The following is a 14,297-nucleotide window of genomic DNA, read 5'->3' on the forward strand; positions in this document are numbered from 1 at the left end:
CACCCTTCAAACCGGAACACAACAATACTACTTATTGTTGTTTAGCGGTAGAATATCTCTGATGAGTGGGTATTAGCTACCCAGGCGGGCTTGCACAAAGCTCTACCACTAAGTAAATTTAATTTATCAACAACAAACAACAACAGCCAGTGCTCTGCAAAAAACAAACAATATCCTGGTGCTGGGCTAAGGCCTCCTCTCCCTTTAAGGAGAAGGGTTTGGAACATATTCCACCACGCTGTTCCAATACGGGTTGGTGAATACACATGTGGCAGAATTTCTATGAAATTAGACGCATGCAGGTTTCCTCACGATTTTTTCCTTCATCGACGACACGAGATGAATTATAAACACAAATTAAGCATATGAATATTCAGCGGTGCTTGCCTGGGTTTGAACCCGCAATCATCAGTAAAGATGCATGCGTTCTAACCACTGGGCCATCTCAGCTCGATCTATCACTTGTATGAAATATGATACATCAAGATAGGTTGAGACATTTGTTGGTATAAGTAACGTACGTCCCTCGGATTTAAGAGATTACATTCGATTTGTCAGATTAACTCATAAAGGGCGTCGAAATAACCGATAAAACATTTAAAACTCCATAAAACCAGCCATACAATCCCCAATGCTTGATCACATACAATAAAAACCTAAGTGCTTATCACGTAGCGCATAAAAGCCATTATTGAACATAACATCTATCATAATACCTTTATCCGATTTTTGCGATATAAGCAAGGCGGATAGATAAATATTAATTGGTGATTAATATAATTAGGAAATCGGGCTTAATTATTTTTTGTTTGATCTTTTGAATGTATCGAGATAGATGTCTATAGAGATAGTGTACTAACATGACTGTAATCAACCAAAAATAAAATGTTACTGGAAGATTTTATTTATATTCAATAAACGCAGGTTAAAATTACGTAGTATGCTTGGTCAGTAAAAATCAATTGAGGTTGTTTGTCAAGAAACTCTCAGACCGCAGTTTGAAAGTTGGTAGTTCTTACCCGAGGTATGGGCTCCCTCTAAAAGCGGTTGTTCCATAACCCGATCTGTATCCAGTCGAGTTGGGTTTGCCTTTCTTTCAGATTATGAAATTTAAGCAACAAAAAATGCAGTATTTTATGTGCTTATTCACTTATATACTTAATTCGATAGGTGTCGCTCAGCTCTCTAACATCACTTAAGAAAGGCAAAGTCAAACAAACCAGAAGGACATCGTTAAAATTGTTATATAACTTGTTGCTTGTCCGGTATCTGGCTTGTTATATAAATAAGGACGTTAAACGTTTATAATAATTGAGCAATATATCCAACAAAATAAATTACTCAAAATGATTTATTTATACTATTCCTTAATATTTATTGCAACAAATTATTTCACTCATAATCCCTTCATGGGATATTCTACTGAAAAGAGCAATGCTTAGTATCGTTTGCCCCGGTTTGAAAGGTGAATAACAGTGTAAGTACAGACATGACATTGTAATTAAAAATATACGTATATAAAATGATGTACGAATATTATGTATGAAAAAGAAACGGAAGTACTTATTAAAATTTAAAATACGAATTTAGTAAATAGTATTTAAATTATAAAAAAACTCAACGCACTGTTTTGATAAAATTAATGAAATTAATTAATTAAACAAAAAGTAACAAAACTAAAATATGTGTTGTATTGACAACAAAGTGATATTTAATAATATTATTACGAAAAATAACAAGTACAATAATTGATCAGTTATATTCATTGAATACAACTAGTAATTATTAAAAATTTCGAATTCTATGACAGATTTCATTGTAAATTGGCGACGCCTGTTTGCTCGTTTTACATTTGTTTTTTTTTTTATATATATACCCAAAGTGACTCTATCTACCTGGCCAGTAACATTTTTCGCAATTTTTTTTTTTTAAATAATAATTTTTGAAATCGTAACAATTTACTAAATTGCAATTAAGAATCCTCTGTCTAATTTTCCATCCATCTAATTTTCTGCAAAATAAAGCCATGATCAATATATTATGTGCAACAGCTATCGCCCACAATCACGGGAAAAAAAATTGACTTACGCTATTAATATATAAGATGCCACACGGCAGATAATTTATAATTGCTTGAGTATAATTTATAAAATAAAAATACATACAATACATAAACTTAAAACACACCAGAAATTTTATTATTTCAATGTTATTTTTCTAAAGTAAAACATGATTCATTAAGATCTACGAAAGGCTTCATATTTCTGAAAGAGTAATTGCTTTCGAAATGAAAGTTTTATTCAGTAGAAATAAACAAAATAATAAAATAAGTATATTTTTAATTAATTTAAAGGATTGATTTATTTATCGCCATCACATTGAAAAAATAAAACAGTCCACAGCGCAAACTTTATTTGTTAATTTATTTTACCACTGAAAAACTGGATTCATTAACTGAATGTCTAATACAAGGGTCTTATATTTCTGGAGGAGCGATCGCCTCGAAGATAGAGACTCTGCCATTAGGAGATAAAACTTTTTATTGGCAGAACGCTCCGACACTTTATGAGCTATCTGCCCGGATAGGTGAACTTCGATAACTGTGAACTAGAGATAATTATACAAAAAAATATTTCGTGGAATAAAAGTGGAATACAATACAATTTCATTTACTCGTAAATAAACGGATAATAAACGGAAAAAGGAAAGGACTTTTTCAAATTACTGCTTTAGGCGCGATGTAAAAGATATTACTTGAAAATTATACGATTAAGTTGATCAATTAATGGCCAGTTAAGTGTCAAGTCGATTGCTTCTTACTAGATGGCTCAGTGATCAGAACGCGTGCATCTTAACCGATGATTGCGGGTTCAACCCAGGCAAGCACCACTATATATATATGTGCTTAATTTGTGTTTATAATTCATCTCGTGCTAGGAAAACATCGTGAGGAAACCTGCATGTGTCTAATTTCATCGAAGTTCTGCCACATGCGCATTCCATCAACCCGCATTAAAACAGCGTGGTGGAATATTTTCCAAGCCCTCTCCTTAATCGAAGAGGAGGCCTACTTTTACTCTTACTATACAATGTTTATTTCTTATACAAATTTTAATTATGATTGTTTAACTTTATGAATTATTGGGTTATTTAATAATAATTAATATTATTTTGTAATAAATTATTTGCATGGTATTAAAAATACACTTTTGCTTTGCCGAAGCAGTCGTTTTTTAAATTTAATTTTTCTAAGTTCCTTCGAAATGTCATTGGTGTATCTTTCCATTTTATTTGATCGCTCTTATTAGTCTGCTGCCTCATTACATAGTTAATTTTTTAGAATCGCAATAATAATAATACGAAAACATGAATGTCTATATATTTCTTATGATATAACAGATTTTAAAAAAGGACTCAATGTTTGATTCTCAGTTTTCTATGTCTTCATCGCCAGTGACAGAAGATCATCGGTCTGTAACATTTGACATTAATTAGCTTTGATTATTGTAAAAATCGTGTAAAGACCTTTGAAAAATAACTTTTAATAGAACATACTTATTGCATTAAAAAAATCGAATCGAATTTTAATACAAAATATATTTTTTACATAAAATATCAAAGAAAATGATTATTATAATCGTTCGATAGTTCGCAGATGTTGTACTTACACCGGTCTCATTTTGTTTCGCCCGTTGAAGAGTTACGACGGGATGACAATACAAAGTTATCTTTCGATTTCACTCACGCGCAAAACTATAAATAAACTGGGCATGTAGAAAACTTTACCGGAATTCACTTTCGGTCCCTAGTATATATATATTTTTTTTTTATCGAAATCATTTCGTTTCATCAATATTATTTTATTTTCATATGCTCACACTTAAATGTTTGGTTGGTTTCACAAGATTTGGAGTGCTATTAGTGTGTTGTTTATATTCTGTTACGTTCGCGAGTATGAAAGTTTTGTAAAATAGTGTTTTTTATACATTTATTTTTTTATCATTTTAAATGAAAATATAAACAATAATCAAGGATTTTTGTTAATATTTTTTAAAATAAAATAAGTCGTTGGTATAATAAAAACATTTCAATCTTTATACGTTTCTACGTATAAATCAATTAATTAATCAATCAATCAATCAATCTTATAATATAAAAGATAACAGAATAACTTATATTGCTTCGTGCACTATCCATTCATTAGTCTACCGCCAAAGAGCAATATTTAGACCTGTTGTGTTCCGGTTCGAAGGGTGAGTGAGTCAGTGTAACTACAGGCACAAGGGACATAACATCTTAGTTTCTAAGGTCAGTGGCGCATTGGCGGTTTAAGGAAATATTAAAAAAATTTATAGGGCTAATGTATATTACGCTGATATCCAGTAAATGATACCCATGACCCATTAACCTAAGTATTGCATATAAAAATAACTTCAAAATTAAAATATAATTCAGTAATTTTATAAAATAAAATATCACCTATTAGGTATGTATTATTACTAAGTAACAGAAAGGAAAATAAATGCATTAATTTCCGTGATTCCACCATCGCGGTACGAATAGGAATATCCGTATAAGGAACAAAAAAGCCAATTAACTTACTATTAACGATGATAAATAAAACGAAATTTACCAACACATTATGAACATACATAAGATAATATATTATGAACATACATAAGAGTTTACCGTGAACTATTATGATAAATGCTCTATAATTACAATTTCTATCTCAGGAAGTAAAACTCCTACCACGCGAAAACGAAGTCTCAAAAAATACTCGTAAATATTTATAAAAAGAAAACCGCCAGTTCATTTATCTCATTCCACACAATTATTATAAAGACAACGGATAAAATCAAAACGTTAACGCGGGACGCTTAAAAAAAATGGAAAATTTCGTCAGACTTTGAAGTCGAGTTAAAACGATGACTAATTCTGATAAAACCATTGTGAGTTCCCAAGGACTTGTGACCCGAGAGATTTATCTTTTGCATTGTAAATTAGAGGAAATGGGTAGTTCAATGTTTTGTTGGGATTGAGCGGTTTTGCTTTTGAAGAAATATGTATGTGAGCATTCAAATCGGATGGATGCTTCTTTTTTGTAATTGCATGTTAAGATAACGCTTTTTAGGGTTCCCTTACTGTTTATCACAATACTTGATTCTTATCACTTTAATTCTGTTATGTGTGGGAGCAGTTTATTAAAGATAGGCACCTAAATTGGAAAATGTCGCCCAAAGTTTTGAGTCTTAAATCTTTTCTCTTTCATCATTCTGGTTTATTCAATTCGTGTTATTTCTAAGAAACATATTATATAGTTAATTGGTGTTCAATGTAAAAGCGATTCCGTTTTAAATTTAAGGAGGTTTTGTACTTTATTTCTTGATTAGGTGTCTTCCAAACCAGTATCAAAGAACGCTCCTAAACTGTTACTTATTATTATTTGCCTAATTCTAATTCAATTTATTATTTAGTTTTAATAGTTATCACATTTATTTTATGTTATAGGGCAAACAAGCAGGAGGTTCACCAGATGAAAGGTGATTACCACCGCCCATGGCAACACCGAGAAACTACCGGCTCATTTTTATATATATTTATTATAAATGTTAGTATTTTGTTACAAATAAATCGAAGTGAAGCCACTATCACGCAAAATTGAAGGGATCTGTCTTCCTAGTTTGATTTAAACAACTAATCTTAATGACTAAGTACTAACATCTGTGCGCCGGAGTTACTGTAGTCTCGTGAATTAAAAAGTACTTTTTGGGCCGTAAATATTATATGTATAAAAATTCGTATTATAAATACACACGCATTTTTTATGCAGGTCTTTTTAAATAATAGTCAATTTAAGTTTGTACTATACTTCTATATATATGTATATACAAAGCAGTCAAATTAAGTGTCATTTTGATACTATTTTTTTTTATTTCATTTAGAATTAACATAGAAATAAATGATAATTCAATCTATATAAAATAAAATTTCATTAATCGAAACATTTCATCTTTTATCTTCGAAAACGATTCACTTTTTCGTGAAATTGCACAAAGTCAGGATGGCCGAGCGGTCTAAGGCGCCAGACTCAAGGTTTCCTTGCCTACATAGTAGGTGTGAGCTGTTCTGGTCCTCTCTGAGGGCGTGGGTTCAAATCCCACTTCTGACAGAATTATTTTGATGTTTATTTTATTTTATTTTTTTACTTTAAGTATTATACAATTTATTTAATTATTAGTTGTTTCCGTGAATTTACGCTCGTTTTAATTAAGAAAAAAAAAGTTAATATTGCAAACAACGCGACAGCGGAGTGGTAACATGATTCTGATACTGTCAACAAACGCCTCGAGAGGATTACGCAGTGGTACTTGTCATTATTGGGTCACCGTGACTTTATTTTTCAATTTTTTATAAACAATTCTAAAACGAAAGTAGCCTAAGCTACTCCTTATTACATCAGCTATCTGCCAATGAAAGTCCCGTCGAAATAGACTCAGCCGTTTCCGAGATTAACCGGACCAAAAATACAAAATCATAACATATTTATCGAGTATACATTTTAAAATTTTATATTTTAATATTACAAACAGACAATTCAAATTGATTATGAACATATGTGTCGAAGCATCAAAAAGTTTAATTAGGATTTATTTATTTTTTTTATCGTAAATGCTGGCAGCATCAGACGTACAACACATGACAGCCGAAAATGATTTTTGTTTCAGGGATTATCGGAAAAGAAAAGTATTACGAATGGGAGCGACTAGACTTATATTAAGAATATCATCATGTCTGATAACGAGTGATACCTAATTCCTCGTTATATGCATACATATATGGATCTATGTATACTCAGCCGATTACAACACATTTTAATTACTTTTCAATATTAATATAGATTATAATTATTGTATAATATATTACAGATTATATTAGATTTTATGAAATAGATTATATTAGGTTACATATACAAACTATATCATTATATATTGCAGTTTAATTTAAACATTTGTATACGAAATAATTGAATCCGAAATAAATGAGTTGCAATAATGACAGATCCAACTTAACGATTGTTTTATTTTCCAATTTTATTTCCAAGTTAATGCGGCATGGTGTCGTGCGTTATGGCTATAATGATCAGCAACTTTCGTGCCATTCAACACTGATTATAATAATGCCAGTCATTATATATATTGCACGAATTTTGTGCATAATCGAAACATTTATGGGATTAGTAGAAAGCAACGTTTTTATTACTGATAGTGTATGTATTATAGTTTTCATATCCATTACAGAATAACAACAACAAAAAAATATTTGTAAATAGTTTTTATTTGCAAACTTTTTTTTAAATAAAAGAGTCATCATTCATCATTATCAGCCCATGTTTGTCCAAAGCTGGACATAGGCCTCTCCAAATGCACGCCACTGTCTTTCTTCGGCTACTCGCATCCAGCTCCTGCCAGTCGTCTTACTTAAATCGTCAAAATGGTGAGTATTCGTAACAAATTTAATTGTATCTTGAGTAACAACCAAATCAGATGAATCAGTCTTTAATGTGCCGATCTTTGACAGGTTCATCCAAGATTTACTATAATATCAATATTATTATGTAAACTAAGTATATAAATGTATATAAGTTAAAGCAAGTGATGAGAGAAAAACTCAGTAACTAAATAGTATGTTAACCGATGACGTCAGAAGCTTCACTAGACGAACGAGTCCCAAAAATGAACTACATAATAAATGAACGGAAACGTATTTGATTTTTCAATATAAATAAAGTAACTGAAAGCCCAATGAAAGCTAAGAAGGAAAGAGATTGAAGAGCTTTAAATTGGCATTATATATCTGTGTTCCATAAAGTTTGCTATGTTTCTTTTATTAATGCTTCAGTTGCATAAAATGCTGTACAAACTGATAATAAATAAATAAATTGAATCTCTCTATTTAATAAACGGAAATTGAACTTTATGAAAGAATTTTTATGTAATTCCTTAAAATTCTTGATAAGTGCTCGAGATTATGATAATATAAACAGGGAGGGTCGTCTCGGTGCCGGCAAAAGATATTTTGATTAAAACTTACGGAATACTCTTTCACTTTTTGTGGTCTAAGTTATGGAAGATACTGGTGCTTTATATCTAATAAACAACATTATTTCTAAATACTTTAGTACACATCAAAATAAAATTTCTACAAAGGTGTGTTGAATGCTACTGTGTTACTCTACAAAGATCTTTAACACGTACATACATGAAAGGTGTACATAATTTAGGAAAAAAAAATATGTATTACAATAGAAACTTGATATTAATTACTTTCTATGACTCTCAGTGTCGAACGCATTTTCGAATATATTACACGGATAACAAACAATTACAAAATACACATTAAAATACCAATTATAAAATACTAGGTGCCACCCGCCGCTATGCTCGCGTTTTAGGGTTTGTTTGCCATGAGTTAAGTTAGGTTAGCCAGCTTAGGTTAAAAAGTACCCTATGCCCTTTATTGGAGCTCCAGTTTGCTGCATACTAAATTTATAATTCGTTGGTTTGGTAGTGAAAGAGCGACATACAGACACACAGACAGAGTTACGTCAAATTTATATTAATATAAATAATCACAAAGCAATCAAGGTTTCACATATAAGTAAAATAAACTATTTTATACTATAGCAAATTGTTAATATAGTAACAACTAAAATAATAAATGAATAATAATTAGATACGACTGAATACAACGTTTATATTTAATTATTATTTTCATCATACTTTAATCAAAATCATATGAAGAGTAACACAAACAGACAACCATTTGGTGTATTCAGAAGTTTATATATATGCACACATTTTTATCTAATAATAATCATACCGACGAAAACATTCAAGATAATATTGAAGTGAATGATTTACAACAGTCGAAATCATCGGAATGAGAAAAATTTCTATATTATCCGCTTGATTTCTTTATAGAAAAATCGCTAACAATAGCAATATTAAAAAACTGAAATAAAAATAACTTTTAATGAATAAAAAAAAATTATAATATGCACTTGAAATTATGAAACAGAAATAGATTAGTTAAAATGATCAATCGTTTCTCTATTAATATTATAACAGGCTGATTTTGAACAAGAAATGCTTTACACGAAATCTTCGAAGTACGTGGAGTTAATCAAAAATATTTTTTATTAGAAGATATTGAAGCTTGTGACTTGTAAATTGAAGAAAAAACAAATAAAAACTTACAAAATTATCAATTTAACTTTCCCGTGATAGAAAGCGAGTTAGCACGGACACCCTTTGACAGATCGTCGTCCTGATTTCATATCGGTAACTTTAGTAATGAATCTTGGAGGTAAAAATAGGGCATTTTGTTCTTTTAGAAAGAGAACAGAATTTAACTTATCGATAGAATTCTAAATGCGGGTCGATCTACTAGGTGTTTAAAAAAATGTCCTGTATTTATGAGTCATTAACATCACACTTATTTATGCTTTTGCTTTTTTTTATGGTATAGGTTGACGGAAGAGAATATGGGCCACCTGATGGTAAGTGGTTACCATTACCCATAGACAATGACGCTGTAAGAAATATTAGCTATTCCTTAAATCGTCAATGCGCCACCAACCTTGGGAACTAAGATATTATGTCTCTTGTGCCTGTAGTTACACTGGCTCACTCACCCTTCAAACCGGAACACAACAATACTGAGTACTGTTGTTTGGCGGTAGAATAACTGATGAGTGGGTAGTACCTACCCAGACGAGCTTGCACAAAGCCCTACCACCAAGTAGGTTCATTTTAGTTGCGAACACAGCAAATCACTCATATCTTACGAAGTATCTTACTTGTATATGTCAAACTTACTCCATTGTCGAAACGTAAAAGTCTGTTTCACTTAATATTTCTAAGAGGAATCGATAACGGGTCATTTATTAATACAGACTTATTATAAATACTTCCTGTTCTTTAAATTTATCACTAGAATACCTAGGTCAAATAATTTTCACTTTCTTAATAAACTAAGGGCTACACAAATATTAGATTATATAGCCCATTATCAATTGTAATTTAAAAAAAAAATAATAACTTGTTCTTAACATGTATATCCATAAAAACCACTAAATTGCTGTATAGTATAAAACTAAACTTAGTATTAAAACATTTTTTTTTTTATAATAATAACATACAAAGCAAATCAATTATTTTAAAAATAAAAAGGGAAATATGTCGCAAAAGTAAACTATTCTTGTAGTGAATCGTCCATTAGTGGCAATAAAAACTTTATGGCGTAGCATTTGCTGGGAATTCATACACATGAGTTAGTTCTTGTACGAGCAGTAAAATATTTATGGCGGTTATAGTTCCCGAGGCAAGAAACACTTGGTATTAATAATAAATTTCGTCTTTACAGGACATTCTGTTACAATTTGAAGCGTGAATTATGCAGAATTTTCAATCTAGATTAAATGTGTCAGTTAAGATTGTCAACGCAAATAACTAAATTGACAGAATTGGTAGGACTAAAATAAACCTAAATAATAATTATATTATCATTATATATAGAAGTAGTTTCCGGGAACGACGATTTGAGGTAAAATCTTGACATTATCATCATATGTTTATATGTCATCCCTTTAGTATTTCTGTTCGAATATCAGGTCTTTTAACAAATCCTTAAGAATGGTCACAAAGGTATCATTTAGAAAACATTTAAAGGAATATAATTATTATTTATCAAGTATAATGGCACCTAAAATGAAATCAATCGGCACACGGTAATCGGTTACAGTTTCATAACATATAATTTTTACAATCACCTGATCACTTTTGTCTCTCATTTCCAAAGTCCATTTAACAACTGATCTGTTCTTAGACGAACCCATTAATCCCCGCACTGAAAGCTTTCACTAAATAATAAAAGACTACTTTTCCAGCACATAAATCAACGCCATACATCTCAGCAACTAATGGGTTCATAATCTTCTAGTGGCCATGCCGTTTTATTTTCAAGGCAACATTAAAACTTGTACGCTTTGACGACAATTAATGTACAATGTGACTGTTCCATTTGTTTCCTTGGAACAACACGTTTGTGATAAGCCAGCGTTCTTTTAAATCGGAACTAAGCTTTATTTACAAAAGAATTTAAGTAAAAACTTTAACAGGAATTTATAAATTATAATTATAACATTAAATTTAACTTATTAAGTTATGTTTTATATAGTTATTATTATTTTAATTTTTTATTTAATATATGCTCTAAGAAAAATAATATTGTGATCGTGAGTAACGCGCGAACATTTCAGCTCAATTGATTAGTGGAACTAATTTAAAATTCGGTTAAATTGAAACCGGGCATACATACATATACATCCTTTTTTGTACATTATTACACTTATGTAACATTATATAACAATTTTTAAAGTTATATATTTGTTAATTTGATCATCATCATCCTCTTGGCCTTATCCCAATGTTATTCGGGATAAGTATGGAATAAAAAGATGTGCTTCTTTCTCTTCTTATTCCCTACTAATCTGTAATATCGACTCTTATACAATCTATCCATCTTTTCTTTAGTCGTTTCCTATCTCTATATCCATCTACATCTATGCTCAAGATGTTCCTCGCAACGTGGTGATCATTCCTCCCTATAACATGCCCATACCAAAACAGTCGGTTTCCATATAATTTCTCGATTACCGGTGCCACTTTTAAGTATTAATTTCTTACTCTATCCATTTACGTAACACCACATATGTTTTTCAGTCATCCCTTATGTAGACTAGCAGGTCTGACCGTGGTCTTATAGATCCAATTCATAATTTATGATGGTATAAAAGTGATACAATGATGATGGGTACAAAGGTATATAGAATAACAAACGAAGGTATTCGGTACATATAGATAATTACTTTTCCTCTTGTTATAGTTATTTTATGTTTATCTAATTTGGGTTTCACGTTTAATGTTGATGCAAATTTTGGTGTTTAGAATGTTTACTTTTTGCTCCGTATTGTGTGATAATGCCTAATTAATATGTATGAGTCTGTTCGACTAGCTGAGGTGTTTGACCTCGCAAATTACGCATCAACACGCTTCTACTAAGTAGGCGTGCATCTTCCAATCGTATTAATATTAATAGCTTGTATCTGTTGCAACTGAATGCATAATTAGATCATGTGCGTTTGTCTTTGATAAAAATAACTCAGGTGTGGCGTGAATTATGATAACTTACGTGTAATTATTATGTAAATTAATATAAATTGTCATAAATAAACTAAGCTTTACATATTTTTGTCTAAACATCATATATTATTATCAAGTCATAAAAATGTGCTTAGGTTATTTATTTTTTTAGTTCTTGAAATACTTGATTTTTAGAGTAGTAGTGCCACGCTGTATACCTTCGGGTTACAGCCGAATGGGCCGGCACGCCCGGGGAAGTACCACTCTCTCACTTAAAATCGGCGTAAAGTGGTAGCTATGCTACCGCGTTTCGCCCGGTAAGTGAGAGTTCCGGAGGCCCAATCCCCCTCCCCCCCCCAAAACTTGATGGTTGTGCAGAATATGGTTAAATTGCCCCAGGAGGGTACCATCAGCGACAGCGGTGGAGAATCCCTCTCTGGGCATCCATGCTCAGGACATACACCACCTGAGCAGGGATGCCCAGGCTGCCCTCCGAATTCTGGGGGGGGGGGCAATTTTGCGCTCGCCACTGTTCGAGGCAAGCGGAGCAGGCATCATAAGGCAACCCCTACCACTTCTGCAACATAAGGGGACTCAACTCTAACCTCAACGCCGTTCACTACCATCTGGAAACGGCGAAGCCGGCCTCTTTCTAACCGAGACCCAGATATCTTCTCCTGTCGATACGACTTTTCTTTCGTACCCTGGGTACAAATTGGAACATTCCTTTGTACCACGAGCTGGGGTATGCGTTTTCGTCAGAGATGATATCTGTTCTCGACGCCTCGGCAGCCTTGAAGGACAGGACCTATCGATTATCTGGCTGCGAGTAGACTGCGATGACCATCCGCGAATCTATGCGTGCCTTTATAGCTCCCATAGCGGTAATGCCGAAACCGACCGACTGGTTGAGCACGTCCAATTGGCTACAGATTCCGTGCTGCAGCAGATTAAATCCGCATAGATCATTATTCTGGGCGAATTTAATGCCCACCACGCTGAATGGCTCGGCTCACGCACCACCGATCATGCGGGTAGATCTGTTCTGGACTTCGCTCTAGCATATGATCTGACACAACTGGTCAACTCGCCAACGCGAATACCGGATGTGGAGGATCATACACCTTCCCTGTTGGACCTTCTGCTGAATTCGCATCCGGATGGCTATCAGGTTACCGTCGATCCCCCTTTGGGCTCGTCGGACCACTGTCTCGTCCGGAGTACAGTGCCGGTTATGCGGTACTCACGGCCTCGCTTTGTTGGGTGCCGCCGAGTATGGCACTACAAGTCAGCAGATTGGGATGGGATGCGGTCTTTTTTTGCATCTTACCCATGGGGGCAGATTTGTTTCTCGCCGGATGATCCGAACGCTGCTGCTGACTCTGTTGCCGATGTGGTGCTTCAGGGTATGGAACTATTCATTCCTTACTCTGCAGTACCCATCGGTGGCAAGTCCCAGCCTTGGTTTGGTCGCTTCTGCAAAACGGCATCACGCCGAAAGTGGGAACGCTATCAAACCTGGGCTAATGCATCTGCGTCTCGTGATGTAAATACCAGCGCATTCAAAAAGGAATATAACTCTGCCTCTAGGTCCCTCAAAAACGTGATTGCTAGGGCGAAGACGGAGTACATTGGCAGAATTGGCGAAAGACTGGTGCGCCTCTCTTCAGGAACACGTGCATTCTGGTCTCTCGCTAAGGCTGTCTTAGGGAATATCTGTCAGCCTTCGTTTCCATCTCTGCACAGGGACGGTGAGTCATTGGCCCATACCGCAAAAGAGAAAGCTGATCTTTTAGGCTCTCTCTTCGCGTCGAACTCGACTCTGGATGACCAAGGAAAGTCTCCACCGACAATTCCGCGGTGTGATACCACGATGCCGGAGGTTAAATTCCGGCAAAGTGCAGTTCGCAAAGCACTTCTTTCCTTGGATATTCATAAGTCGAGTGGACCTGATGACATCCCTCCAATCGTGCTACGGACATGTGCTCCCGAGTTGGCACCGGTCTTAACGACCCGAACTCCTGGAAGACAGCTTTGGTGCACCCGATCAATAAAAAAGGCAACCGCTCAGATCCGTCCAATTATAGGCCT

At 33.6% G+C, this 14,297-nt stretch overlaps 1 non-coding gene across 1 annotated transcript; it reads left to right on the forward strand.

Moving 5' to 3' along the window:
- The first annotated feature begins 6,058 nt into the window (after positions 1 to 6,058).
- On the forward strand, positions 6,059 to 6,172 carry Trnal-caa. The gene is made up of 2 exons: positions 6,059 to 6,096; positions 6,128 to 6,172. It is a non-coding gene; the product is annotated as a tRNA-Leu (tRNA).
- The last annotated feature ends 8,125 nt before the right edge of the window (positions 6,173 to 14,297 follow it).

Source organism: Vanessa cardui, chromosome 13 (assembly GCF_905220365.1).
Source record: "Vanessa cardui chromosome 13, ilVanCard2.1, whole genome shotgun sequence".
In the NCBI taxonomy this organism is placed as follows: Eukaryota; Metazoa; Arthropoda; class Insecta; order Lepidoptera; family Nymphalidae; genus Vanessa; species Vanessa cardui.